Source organism: Schistocerca nitens, chromosome 9 (assembly GCF_023898315.1).
Source record: "Schistocerca nitens isolate TAMUIC-IGC-003100 chromosome 9, iqSchNite1.1, whole genome shotgun sequence".
Classification (NCBI taxonomy): domain Eukaryota; kingdom Metazoa; phylum Arthropoda; class Insecta; order Orthoptera; family Acrididae; genus Schistocerca; species Schistocerca nitens.
Window position 1 is genome coordinate 236,068,055 of NC_064622.1, and position 14,396 is coordinate 236,082,450.

The window sequence follows — 14,396 nt, forward strand, 5'->3', positions numbered from 1 at the left end:
GAGCTGCATCTAACCAGTCTCAGGACTGAAGACCACAACAACAACAACAACAACAACGTCATTACAGACTTTTTGACATTTCGATTCAATGTTATGTAACTCAATAGTTAAATCTTCACGTGTTTGTTCAAGAGTTTGTTCCAATGAGTCTAACTTTTTAAGATTTTGTTCCACTGTGTCTAACTTTTGCTGTGTTTGACTCTGATTTTGTTCAAGTGTTGTGTCTAACTTTTGTAGCCTTTGTCCCATTTGTTGCATTAACTGTAATAACAATGCACTGGTGTCTGAAACATGTTCCTCAGTGCTTTTCGGCAGTGAATTTGCACCGGCAATATTCACATTTTGACAAGCAGAAAATGTGTCTTGACTTATTTGAGAAAACGGTGAGGACCCAAATCCTGAATCCACAGCATTTGCGAGATTGTTTCCTGTCATTTCGGATTCCTGAGGCGAGCTGTCGCCGACCGATCGATCGATAATGCTTCCCTGTTCTCTAATTGTTTCGCTGTCTACACCATTGTTTGCCGCCCGCTCCATTTCCCTATGCACAATTACCAAATTACTACTTTGAACATTAGTTAATTCATTACTCGGTGGCGCTAACACACTGCTTTCGTCTTTACTGTCATTTCTCAGTTTACTTTGGAGCCTAGTATTACGTTTTTCACACGCCATTATTGTCACAGTATTTCACACGACACCACAGAAAAACACAATTTGAAGAGCAAAAATAAGAGAACACATTAACATAACACTGAAAATAATATCTAGTTAATTGCAGCTGCGAAATACTTGGTGCAAATCTACATACATGCCACAACTGTTTTACTGTACAACAATGAAAAACTACAACTACAATGGAAATTCTCTCTATAATTACGCGCTAGCAATAAACAAAATCTACACTAATTACACAAACTACAAGAAAAAATCAAAAGATTCCAGTGAGGTATCCTAGGCTAAGGGTCGACATATGAAACGTCCCCTTTTATCTATTTATACATACGACTGTGCTTAAAATGACGCACAATATTTTTAGCGCAACGCAATCTGACTTTCAATAATCTCTACAAGAGAATGGCCCTGACTAACATTAACCTGTACTTTTCACAAATCACTTACCTCACAAAAATCTTGGTTACTCCCACTACTGCAGTACAGCGAGTGCCACTACTGCCAGCTAAATAAAAGATTCAAACTATGGAAGGCACTAACTACTGATAGGGATAGTTAGCAAATGAAAGATATTAATAGAGAACAAACAATATATTTACCTTAATATCATCATATATATATATATATATATATATATATATATATATATATATATATATAGCAGTTCATGACAAATTTCAAAACTCCGCCATCTCTCTCCCCACATCCACCACTGCTGGCGGCTCACCTCCAACTGCGCAACGCTACGCGCTGTTCACAGCCAGCTGCCTAACACTACAATGGCGAGTATTACAACAATGCAAAGCAGCCACAGACTGCACACAGCACAGCCAGTGATTTTCATACAGAGGTGGCGTTACCAATAAAAAAAACCTTAACAGCCTACTTACATAACCTATCCCCGTGAAATGACAACACTGTAAAGTAATCGGGAATTTTCGTGTATATACATGACAGACGATTGCAAAAAATGAAATTTTATATGTAGTGTGTATAAATATAGTTTTAGCGGCATTTCGAAACTACGTTTCGACATTGTTTTTCACACGGAAACCTTTGCCAAAAACAAACACACCATTGCATCACGAACTACAAACCTGGCACTCTTCTTTACGTAGTTGCCACTGCCAATGAGATGATTGTCGTAGTGTGCAATCAGTTTGAAGAAATCACTCTGCTAAAACACGGTGTGCTGCAATGCAAGGAATTTGTTTCACAGTCTGCTCCATCTTAGCACTGACTTGGAAGTAACTTCCTGAGAGCGCTGCTTTCAATGTAGGGAACAGGGGAAAGTCTGATAGAGGGCAATCTGGACTGTTGGCCAGGTGATCCAAACTCTCCCATCCGAATCGACGAACCTTATTCCTTGTGAGCCATGCACTCTTGTGATTTAAAGTGAGGTTTCTCATCACCCATCCGGCAGACACTTTCGGTAGCACAACACATCATGGCGCATTTCATGCACCGGAGCACGGACAGTGTACAGCGTGGACGCCGCGTGTGGTATAGTTGTCCGCCTGTCGGCTAGCAGTATGTCCTGTACTCTATCGGTGTTGTAGTTGCTCGTGAATGTGCAGGAGCGACCACTTCGACTTGATCCTCCATACTCTGCCTACCTTCCGTGAAAATTCAACAACAGCGACCAACCAATTGACGGCACATGACCTCCCTACGATACGGAGTCTGTAGGTGTTCTTGGAGTCCCAAATGTCCATTCGTACCAGATAACGACACGACTTCCAGTGGCGACCACATTATCAGTACACGTCCGTCTGCCTTAGTGATGTGTACTCGAATATCCATGGATACGCCGTCGCTCTTCTTCAGTGCTTTCTACGTTCGTCATTCACCCTCCGCTGATGCCCATTCCGTCTTTAAACCAGCAACAGATGTGGATTCATATGTCTTTTGTTTGTGTCTCCTGTTGTACTATCTTCTCTTTAAAAGACTACCATAAAACTTCCTTTCGGGATGTCCCTCCTATGAAGAATACATTATTACATTTGTAGGTGATGTTTGGATACAACATGGAGCGAAATTGAGTACAGCCCTATCACTACCTCTTGTTCAAAATGGTTCAAATGACTGAGCACTATGGGACTTAACTTCTGAGGTCATCAGTCCCCTAGAACTTAGAACTACCTAAACCTAACTAACCTACGGACATCACACAATCCATGCCCGAGGCAGGATTCGAACCTGCGACCGTAGCTGTCGCGTGCTACCTCTGGTAACAACGATGACCCTCACTCGGACGGACATGGAGTGGAACTAGTCTCGTGTGATATACAGGGTGTTACAAAAAGGTACGGCCAAACTTTCAGGAAACATTCCTCACACACAAAGAAAGAGAATATGTGTCCGGAAACGCTTACTTTCCATGTTAGAGCTCATTTTATAACTTCTCTTCAAATCACATTAACCATGGAATGGAAACACACAGCAACAGAACGTACCAGCGTGACGTCAAACACTTTGTTACAGGAAATGTTCAGAATGTCCTCCGTTAGCGAGGATACATGCATTCACCCTCCGTCGCATGGAATCCCTGATGCGCTGATGCAGCCCTGGAGAATGGCGTATTGTATCACAGCCGTCCACAATACGAGCACGAAGAGTCTCTACATTTGGTACCGGGGTTACGTAGACAAGAGCTTTCAAATGCCCCCATAAATGAAAGTCAAGAGGGTTGAGGTCAGGAGAGCGTGGAGGCCATGGAATTAGTCCGCCTCAACCAATCCATCGGTCACAATCTGTTGTTGAGAAGCGTACGAACACTTCGACTGAAATGTGCAGGAGCTCCATCGTGCATGAACCACATGTTGTGTCGTACTTGTAAAGGCACATGTTCTAGCAACACAGGTAGAGTATCCCGTATGAAATCATGATAACGTGCTCCATTGAGCATAGGTGGAAGAACATCGGCCCAATCAAGACATAACCAACAATGAATGCCCAAACGTTCACAGAAAATCTGTGTTGATGACGTGATTGCACAATTGCGTGCGGATTCTCGTCAGCCCACACATGTTGATTGTGAAAATTTACAATTTGATCAAGTTGGAATGAAGCCTCACCCGCAAAGTGAACATTTGCACTGAAATGAGAATTGACACATTGTTGGGTGAACCATTCGCAGAAGTGTACCCGTGGAGGCCAATCAGCTGCTCACAGTGCCTGCACACGCTGTACATGGTACGGAAACAACTGGTTCTCCCGTAGCACTCTCCATACAGTGACGTGGTCCACGTTACCTTGTACAGCAGCAACCTCTCTGACGCAGACATTAAGGTTATCGTCAACTGCACGAAGAATTGCCTCGTCCATTGCAGGTGTCCTCGTCGTTCTAGGTCCTCCCTAGTCGCGAGTCAAAGGCTGGAATGTTCCGTGCTCCCTAAGACGCCGATCAGTGCTTCGAACGTCTTCCTGTCAGGACACCTTCGTTCTGGAAATCTGTCTCAATACAAACGTATCGCGCCACGACTATTGCCCCGTGCTAATCCATTCATCAAATGGACATCTGCCTACTCCACATTTGTAAACATGCAAAACCACGTTCGTGATGAACACTGACCTGTTGATGCTACGTACTGATGTGCTTGATGCTAATACTGTGGAGTAATGAGTCGCATGTCTACACAAGCACCGGAGTCAACATTACCTTCCTTCATTTGGGCCAACTGGTGGTGAATCGAGGAAGTACAGGACATACTGACGAAACTAAAGTGAGCTCTAACAATGGAAATTAAGCGTTTCAGGACCCATGTACAAATAACATCTTTTTCTTTATTTGTGTGCGAGGAATTTTTCCTGAAAGTTTGGCCGTACCTTTTTGTAACACTCTGTAGTGTTAAGTCATACCACTCTTCTTTAACTCTGAGTCAGAGTTCATCAATTGTAGAGGCTGGCAAAAAGGGGCGTGCAAGATTATCGCACCCTCGGCCAGATGTTTCCATGAAGTAAGAGTTCTCGAGAACGAGCTTGCCAGGGTTACAAAATGGTTCAAATGGATCTGAGCACAATGGGACTTAATTTCTAAGGTCATCAGTCCCCTAGAACTTAGAACTACTTAAACCTAACTAACCTAAGGACATCACACACATCCATGCCCGAGGCAGGATTCGAACCAGCGACCGTTGCGGTCGCGCGGTTCCAGGCTGTAGCGCCTAGAACCATTTGGCCACTCTGGCCGGGACCAGGGTAACATTCGAGCTCAGTCTGTATCAAGATAGGTCAGGACAGTACAGTCGACACGAGCCTCAGCGATACCAAGTCAAATACAATGTCACAGACACAGCGAAGCCGGTGCTATCGTAATAGTTTAGAAATACAGTTTGTTTCAAACTTTTCGGGTAAAACTGAATCAGTTGGTAGAGGTATTCTGCCGATTATATTCAGATAGGGAACCAATGGTCGGAAATGCATATTTATTGTGTTAAGGACATACACAGCGTACACAGCACAGCAACAACGTAGCTCATAGTAACTGTTCAATGTGACAACTACCATTCTCATTGCACGCTTAACAACGGCGCATCAAGTTCTTCCGCCTTCTCTCAAAGACCTCTCGTGTTCGTTGTACCAGGAGACAGGTAGTTTGGTCTCCAGCAAGAAGTCTCCATCCGTTCCTACGGGGCTTTCATACACCGACGCTCTGACGTAGCCCAAAAGGAAGAAGTCCAGAGGTGTGAGATGAGACGATATCGCCGGCCATAGGACAGGACGGCCCCTTCCAATCCCACAATTTGCGTACATGTTGTTCAAGCGTGCACAGACATTGACATCGAAGTGGGCTGTTGAACCGTCGTATTTTCTGTCAGGAAGGTCACAGTTCGTAATAACTGACAGAAAATCATTGAGTAAAACAGAAGTAATTTCTGGCGTTCCCCAAGGTAGTGTTACAGGCCCTTTGCTGTTCCTTATCTATATAAACGATTTAGGGGACAATTTGAGCAGTCGTCTTAGGTTTTTTCAGATGATGGCGTTTTCTGTTGCTTAGTAAAGTCATCAGAAGATCAAAATAAATTGCAAAATGATTTAGATTGGATATCCGCATGGCATAAAAGATCGAACTGAACAAAAATAACGAAATGTGTGAGGTCACCCACATGAGTGCTAAAAGGAATGCGTCAAACTTCGATTGCACGATAAATGAGTCAAATCTAAGGGCAGTAATTTTAACTAAATACCTAAGAATTACAATTACGAACAGCTTAAAAGGGTTGGGTTGTTTGGGGGAAGAGACCAAACAGCGAGGTCATCGGTCTCATCGGATTAGGGAAGGAATTCGGCCGTTCCCTTTCAAAGGAACCATCCCGGCATTTGCCTGGAACGATGTAGGGAAATCACGGATAACCTAAATCAGGATGGCCGGACGCGGGATTGAATCGTCGTCCTCCCGAATGTGAGTCCAGTGTGCTAACCACTGCGCCACCTCGCTCGGTAAAATGAAAGGAATACATAGAAAAATGTTATGGGAAAGGCCAACCAAAGGTTGCGTTTTATCGGCAGGACACTTAGAAAATGTAACAGATCTACTAAAGAGACTTCCTACACTACGCTTGCTTGTCTGTCCTCTCTTAGAATACCAGCTGCACGGTGTGGTATCCTTACCACATAGGACGGAAGGAGTACATCGAGAAAGTTCAAAGAAGGGCAACACATTTTGTATTATTGCGAAATACGTGTCACTGAAATGACACAGAATTCAGGGTGGAGATCATTTAGACAAAGGCCTTTCCCGTTGCGGCTGAATCTTCTCATGAAATTCCCAAAACCAGTTTTCTCCTCCGAATGCGAAAATATTTTATTGACAGCGACCTATATAGGGAGAAACGACCATTGTAATAAAACAAGGGAAATCTGAGCTCGCACGGAAAGATGCTATTTTCCGCGCGCTGAACCAGATTGGATTAGTGTGTTATTGTGATGGTGGTTCGATTAACTCTCTTCCAGGCACTTAAACGTGATTTTGCAGAGTGTCCATGTAGGTGTGGACGTAGATGTGTTGGAACCACATCCTTTTTTGCACAACAAGGGTACGTCCTCCAAGAACTAGGGCAGCATATCTCTCACGAACACCAGCTACCGTGGAACTCTCAAACGGGGAGGTAGCAAATAAGGTCATTTCGCTGGTCGTAGACAATGCACTCCCATGAGTTGACAGAGAATCGTTTCTGTTGGCCACCGATTTGGGTAGCGTGGTGATTGCCCTCGGTCCTGTCCTGCTGCAGCTGTTGAAAACGCCATCACGGGTGAGTGAGGCCTGATTCGTGAACAATAGGAACTTTACAAAGTTCGGCGCTACAGAACTGCAATGGATAATGCATTAACAGAAGTGAACGGGTGCTCACATTGTGTTAGTCACAATGCTTGGACACGTTCTTAACAATAGGGATATAATATTTGCTCCACCAGCACTCTTTCACCCTGTACTCGTCGAAGTTTGCGTAGACGGGGGTGTTAACGGGTATTTATTGCTTGGTGTTCGGTCACACGGCCCAGCAACATCTTCAAGAGGTCTGGAGTTCTGACATGTCATCGGCATGAACATTGACTGGATCTCTGAAGCGTGAACGACCCCGACTCTCGTAAGTTAGTATGAACGGAGATAGAGTTCTTGTCTTGAGTTTTTATGTGCTAAGACAGTCCTTCCGGCAGTAATTTATTTTACGATTTTTCATGTAGAAATATCGCCTTAGATTCCCTGCATTTTCCATTTATTTCACTCCTATTACGATGACGCCTGCTGGCAAAGCTTTCTCTATACAATCGTGGTACTTTACGGGCACTTCATCCTGCGGCACCATACGTTGAATCCATGTCTGCCATCTCGCGTGGCGAGTAACGTTCCATCTTTGACTATGCCTCACGAACTGTACACCGCAACACACCCCCACCATAAACACATCGCAAGCTGGCTGATGCAATGGACAGTTAACACCAGTCGTCAGATGATACAAGTGCTTCAGCTAAGTCGCGTACAGTATGAATATGATACGTGTAAAATAAAAATTTCTTTTAAATTAAACTTTTCAATATTTTGTAAAGTACAACATTCACATTCTTTCACTTAGAAAATAGATTGTTGTGAAACTGCATTAATGTGTATGATATGATGTGTGTTGATGTAGATGTATATACAAAATGAGTTTACTGCGCAAAGTGTTGAAGAATCTTTAAATGGCTCTACATATGTCAAATACAGGGACATAAAATATACTGTTGTTCGAAATGTACTTTAATCATATTCCTAGATTTTTGCGGTTCTGACAAGGATATATAACATGAGCAACTATGTTTTACTAAATTTGTAATTGGATATTTATTTATTTGTAGAAACCTCTGAAGAAATTGTGATCCATCCCCACCAAAGTAGGCCAACGACGAATGTAACTGGAAATGGGTGAAAAATGATTCTTGTACTGCAATAGTAACGGAAACAGCATCTCATTTCACTGAGAATTCTGGATACTGCAAGTGGCAGTGTGATGAGAACAGCGACCTCACCTTGTCCGTCCTCTTGGCGTGTGGAGTTGCTGTCTGCCCTGATGAGCTACGTAAGACACGCCAGCGGCCCGTGTAAGAACTTTGCTAACGAGTGACGTCACGAAGCGGTTCTTGGACATAATGTGCAACCCTTGCAACAGCAGTGAGGTAGACAGAGCATGACGTCATTATGTGGAAATCAGAATAGCGATCTGCTAACGGCTGGATACTAATCGTAGGCGGATTTTCTAGGCTATACTATTCTCCTACTGAAAGGGAAAATGACTCCACAAGCGAGGCCTGTTCCGTCTTACTTTTTTCTCATAGTCTTTATACGAGATATACGGTGGTGGCAGCGTAAAGGTCACTCATTCTTCTTCCTATTGTAACAGTAAGGTTACACACGGTGATGAATTTGTTTTTGCTTCTCTTTTACGTTCTCCGGTCACTAGTCTTGCTGCCTGTGGATGAAAGTTAATTAGCCCGTGGTACCATCTGTTACCAGTTCTCGTCACTAGTGAAATTACGTAAATTTAAGTTACGTAATTTATCAGTTTTTAATTCTGATTAATGTTTACGTGGATTTAAAAACGTCTGTCATGGAATGTTTTAACGCAATGCAAGCGTTTATGTTCAATTCCTTAGGTCTGCGAGATGTCGATGTGGAACCGTGATTGGTATTAACTGTATGATAAGTCTGGGACGACTGGCAGGGCAGGGGGAAGGTAACTAACATGGATTGTAAACGGACGTGAATGCCCATGTGCGCTACGTATTTCCGTCATTGGGCTACACTGAGGATGGTACTTGGGGCAAATGAGCCAAAATTTAAATAGTTTAGTATAGTGTCTGTTTTTGACATTGTGAAGTTTGATGCAATGTTCCTTCTGACATACATGCATTGCCGAAGTAAAGGACACTGCTGACTATATATACCCGTATTCAATTACGAAACGTATTCGGAAACTGCACAGATGGACGACAGCAGCTGCAGTATTTACTAGAAACAAATGAAAGTTTGTACCGTACCAGGACTCGAACCCGCATATCCCGCTTTACGTGAGCGATCGGCTTAATTGCTTCGGCTATCCGAGCAGACCCAAGCTCCCATATGTACCAGTGTCTGTTTTCGAGTAATCGGAGAGCTGAAGCAACTAAGATGACTACTAACGTAAAGCGGGAACTCCGCGTACGAGTATCGGTACGGCAAAAATTTTCATTTGCTTCCATTAAGTTTTATAGCTAATGTCGTACAGTCTTCGCAGTTCGGGAATAAATTTCATCATTTAAACGAATTTGCTGTTATGTACACAAAGTAGACGTTTTCTCCAAGTCTTTCTATTTCTCCAGAATGAGATTTTCACTCTGCAGTGGAGTGTGCGCTGATATGAAACTTCATGACAGATTAAAACTGTGTGCCGGACCGAGAATCGAACTCGGGACCTTTCCCTTTCGCGGGCAAATGCTGTACCAACTGAGCTACCCAAGCACGACTCACGCCTCGTCCTTACAGCTTTACTTCTGCCAGTACCTCGTCTCCTACCTTCCGAAGGTTCGCAGGAGAGCTTCTGTAAAGTTGGGAAGCTAGGAGATGAGGTACTGCCAGAAGTAAAGCTGTGAGGACGGGGCGTGAGTCGTGCTTGGGTAGCTCAGTTGGTAGAGCAGTTGCCCGCGAAAGGCAAAGGTCCCGAGTTCGAATCTCGGTCCGGCACGCAGTTTTAATCTGCCAGGTCGTTTCTTTCTATTTCTCTTTACGATCACCCAACCACGATACTTTCCCTTTGACAACAGATTCGTTATACATTAATGGTGTATTGCTGCTGATCATATTTTATAAATAGTTTCTGTGTGAATTCAGAAAGTTTGAGGTTCTATTACGTGCTTCCTAGCGGCACACTCGACGTGCTGCTCCGAGTAGCCGTGCGGTCAGGGGCGTCTTGTCACGGTTCGCGCGGTTCCCTCGCGTCGGAGGTTCGAGTCCTCCTTCGGGCGTGGGTGTGCGTGTTGTCGTTAGTGTAAGTTGGTTTATGTTAGATTAAGTAGTGCGTAAGCCTAGGGACCGATGACCTCAGCAATTTGGTCCTGCAGTCCTTACCACAAATTTCCAATTTTTACTCTCGACGTCAATGTCGTTTCTCTTGTAAGTAGGCTGTTTAGGTTTTTATGTTGGTAACGCCACGTAGCGCTCTGTATGAAAATCACTGGCAGTGCTGTTTGCAGTCTGTGGCTGGTTGGCATTTTTGGAATATTCGCTATTGTAGTGTTGGGCAGTTGGATATGTGCAGCGCGTAGCGTTGCGCAGTTGGAGGTGAGCCGCCAGCAGTGGTGGATGTGGGGAGAGAGATGGCGGAGTTTTGAGAGCGGATGATCTGGACGTGCGTCCTTCAGAGACAGTAAATTTGTAAGACTGGATGTCATGAACTGATATGTATATATTATGACTTTTGAACACTATTAAGGTAAATATATTGTTTGTTCCCTATCAAAATCTTTCATTTGCGAACTATGCCTATCAGTAGATAGTGCCTTCAGTAGTTAGAATCTTTTATTCAGCTATGCAGTATTGGCGCACGCTGTATTGCAGTAGTTCGAGTAACGAAGATTTTTGTGAGGTAAGTAATTCATGAAAGGTATACGTTATTGATAGTCAGGGCCATGCTTTTGTAGGGATTATTGAAAGTCAGATTACCTTGCGCTAGAAATATTATGTGTCAGTTTAGTGTTGATCAAAATAAGAGAGAAATGTGTGTGTACGTTCAGTTCTGCTCAGCTGTTTGAAAATCAAATAACTTGAGGGTCTTAACACTACAGTAATCCATAAATTTTTCTAAGGGGAGGTTTCACTCTAGATTTTAGCATACTCGCCGTCCAGTATGACGTGCTGGGTTCTGTTAGTCAAATAACTCGAGTAGCCAACCCTATTAGCCAGTTCGTCGATCCAGTCAAATATCTGAGGAGAAATTCCTTGTAGTCGTATTTTGGTTAGCTGTCCACTGTGTGACACAGAGTCGACCATCTTTGGGAACCGTAAGAAGACTGAATCTACCACTTCCGCTGAAACTCTTGTTTTCAAAATGTAGTATATCAATAAAACAAGCTGTGTTTCAATATAACAACTTACTTCTACACCTGTGCTACTTCTTTCTGAGGATCTGCTTCTCCACGAGAAATATCATTATGTTTGCGCTAGAACATGCTCTAGGGTCTTGCAAAACGGACTTCAGTAATATTGGTATGTAACTGTGTATCCGTTCATTTACTCCATTTATAAAGAGGAGTGACTTGCGCTGTTTCTGTCCGCGCGGCTCTATTTTCTGTGCAATAAATACATTATCAATAGAGGTACTCGTATGAATAGGCAAGGGATCGGAGGAATGATGATGGTGTTTTTATGGATAAGAATAGTATTTGTGGTTTCTGACATGTACAAATGATTATCAGTTTCCTAAAAGTACGTGCAGGAATTTATGAGAGAAAACTTAAATTGACAATACTCTTTTTTGTTCATGGTATGAATTTCGTAATATACGCTGACACTGTAAGGTGTCCGCCTTTATGATATGATGACGCGTGAGCCTTTGGTGTTGGAGTAACATTATAGGCAGATGAATACGCCACCGGATTTACCAGCGAATGGAAATATTGTAATGGGGAAGCTACCACTGTACCAAAATAATGTCGCCGGTGGTGGATACGGATAAGATGTTACTTAGTGATGTTAGTAGCAAACTTCTGTTAATATGTGCTGCACGTTGGGTTCCGTATTGCTCATGAGATCAAAAGCTCTAGGGATCACGATCGTTTTGAGACAAGTTAATAATGTCCTACTATCTACCATAGTCTTCCTAATAACGTTTTGTAGTACACCTTGCTTCTTATTTACACTATTTTCAGTATCTGTAGTGGATTTAATAACAGTAAATGCCTGTATTATGTACAAACGTAACGTGACGATAAAAGCGGATTACATTTCGAATAATAGTAAAACAAATTACACATCCTTTTGAGGAATCATCTGAAAGAAGAGTGGTTTTTACCGACTGTTACTAGGCAGGCGATGAACCATATGATCTGCAGTATACAAAGAAGGAAAGTGAACTCTTTGTAGAAAGGTCGTATTAGCGCTTGTGAATAGAATATATAGAAATAACTCTACATACAATGTTACAATCAATGCTACGGTTTTGTCTGCGAAGCTTTAAAATTCGTAATGTGAAGAATTTTAGAGAAGTTAAGTTGGTTGTAGTGCTACGTATGTAATACTAATACAGCTGGTTGCTAAGTTGTTAGAATCAGTGTCTGTTTTCGAATATAAGTGACAAAATGAGATTGTCAGCTCCACTTCGCATAACCATAGCAGAGACGGAGCGTCATTCCACCCATCAAGTGTGAACGATGATGGTGCTTTCAAAGTGCGGCGTAGACGGGGGCACTTGACAGACACACGAAGAGGAACAGCCGCAGTTTATCGCAGACCGAGCCTGTTCTAGAAATAAGCAACTCGTCGTTTTCCGCTGTTACCTGCACCTCGAGTCTGCGTACTCAGCTAGGAGACAGCCATAATCGGATTAGAAGCAGAAGGCTTCAGGAATGATTATCTCCTTCATCGCATCCGACACTGAATAATCGCTTCCAGCTCCCCGGAAACTAAATAATCTCCGTCGACACGGATCACAATGAATTAACGAGGATCCGATGAAGTTTCTGTAAGTCTCAGGACACTGGTGCAGCAATTGTTCTACAGTTTATGTTGGGTGATGCTGATACTTATTGGTGCTGTCGAGGTGCACTCGTATGTAAATCATTTGTAGAACTTATCATCGAAAATTGCAAAATGTTATGTTTACTTCCAATGGGGTAAGTTTCACGCTTTGAGGTTGTGTAGGAGAATCAGACTAGAGATCACGCTCTTAATTCGCACAAGCTAAAATCGAGGGCTATTCGGAAAGTATGTTACGAACGGTCGCGAAATGGAAATAACAATGAAATACAAAATGTTTTATATACAGCAGTTAGCCACTCCTACCAGCTACTTCTCCCACTTAGACACTACTCTCAGCGTTGTGTCAACTTTCCAATCTCTTGGCATCGATAAAAAAAGAATGTCGTGTGACTAGGGCCTCCCGCCAGGTAGACCGTTCGCCTGGTGCAAGTCTTTCGATTTGACGCCACTTCGGCGACTTGCGCGTCTATGGGGATGAGATGATAATGTTTAGGACAACACAACACCCAGCCCCAGAGCGGAGAAAATCTCCGACCCAGCCGGGAATCGAACCCGGGCCCCTTAGGATTGACATTCTGTCACGCTACCACTTAGCTGCCAGGGACGAACTTGGCATCGATGGAAAGCCACCTGAGCTTTCCGCGAATACTGTATGCTGGTCTACAGCTCCTTGACTTTGCTAAAATGTTGTAACCAAACCCAGGGGTTCATGTGAGCTAAGATGAAGCTCAGGGGTAGCCAGTTACAAGCTGTATTGTGGTGGATCAAACACCTCCCATCGAAAACGTCCCAGGGGCATCTTTACTGCCCCTGCTGAGTGCGGCCTAGAATTCTCAAGAAGAAGGAACGGCATGACAGTTGTGTTACCGGGGCTGCATGACATCAGGCAAAATCTCTCACCACACCCTCATACTTGGCGGGAGATGCTACTTTCCTAGGAATCTTTACGAGCTCACTGTGCACTCAGAACTGGAAAGAGCGACTTGACGCTATCGAGTGGCATACTAGAGACACTGCCAACACATCTGTGGAAAGCTTCGTAGGGTTTTCAGAGTGATTTCCATTTTGCGACCGATCGTAACTTAACTTCCGAATTGCCCTCGTACATTGGCAGACAATTATATCACAACACCAATAAGAAGTTGTGCGACATAAATGGTCGTTGGTAGGCGTGTTTCTAGATCTGAAAGATGCTTTATATTCAAATTTCGCACCAGTCGCATAATAGTTGCACGAGGATGCAAATTAGATTTGCTTTAGATGCACAATGTAATGATGGACAGCGTTAGTCACCTATGAGATTGAACGTGGGTAGTTAATGTTAGTCAAGAAAGCCTCATCTTAGAAGACAGATTAAGGAAAGGCAAACCGACGTTTCTAGCATTTGTAGACTTGGAGAAAGCTTTTGACAATGTTGACTGGAATACTCTCTTTCAAATTCTGAAGGTGGCAGGGCTAAAATACAGGGAGCGAAAGGCTATTTACAATTTGTACAGAAACCAGATGGCAG

The 14,396-nt window shown here is 43.3% G+C and overlaps 1 non-coding gene across 1 annotated transcript; it reads left to right on the forward strand.

Annotated features, from left to right (window-relative positions):
- Window positions 1-9,801: 9,801 nt before the first annotated feature.
- On the forward strand, window positions 9,802-9,878 carry Trnas-cga (transfer RNA serine (anticodon CGA)). Its single transcript has one exon. It is a non-coding gene; the product is annotated as a tRNA-Ser (tRNA).
- The last annotated feature ends 4,518 nt before the right edge of the window (window positions 9,879-14,396 follow it).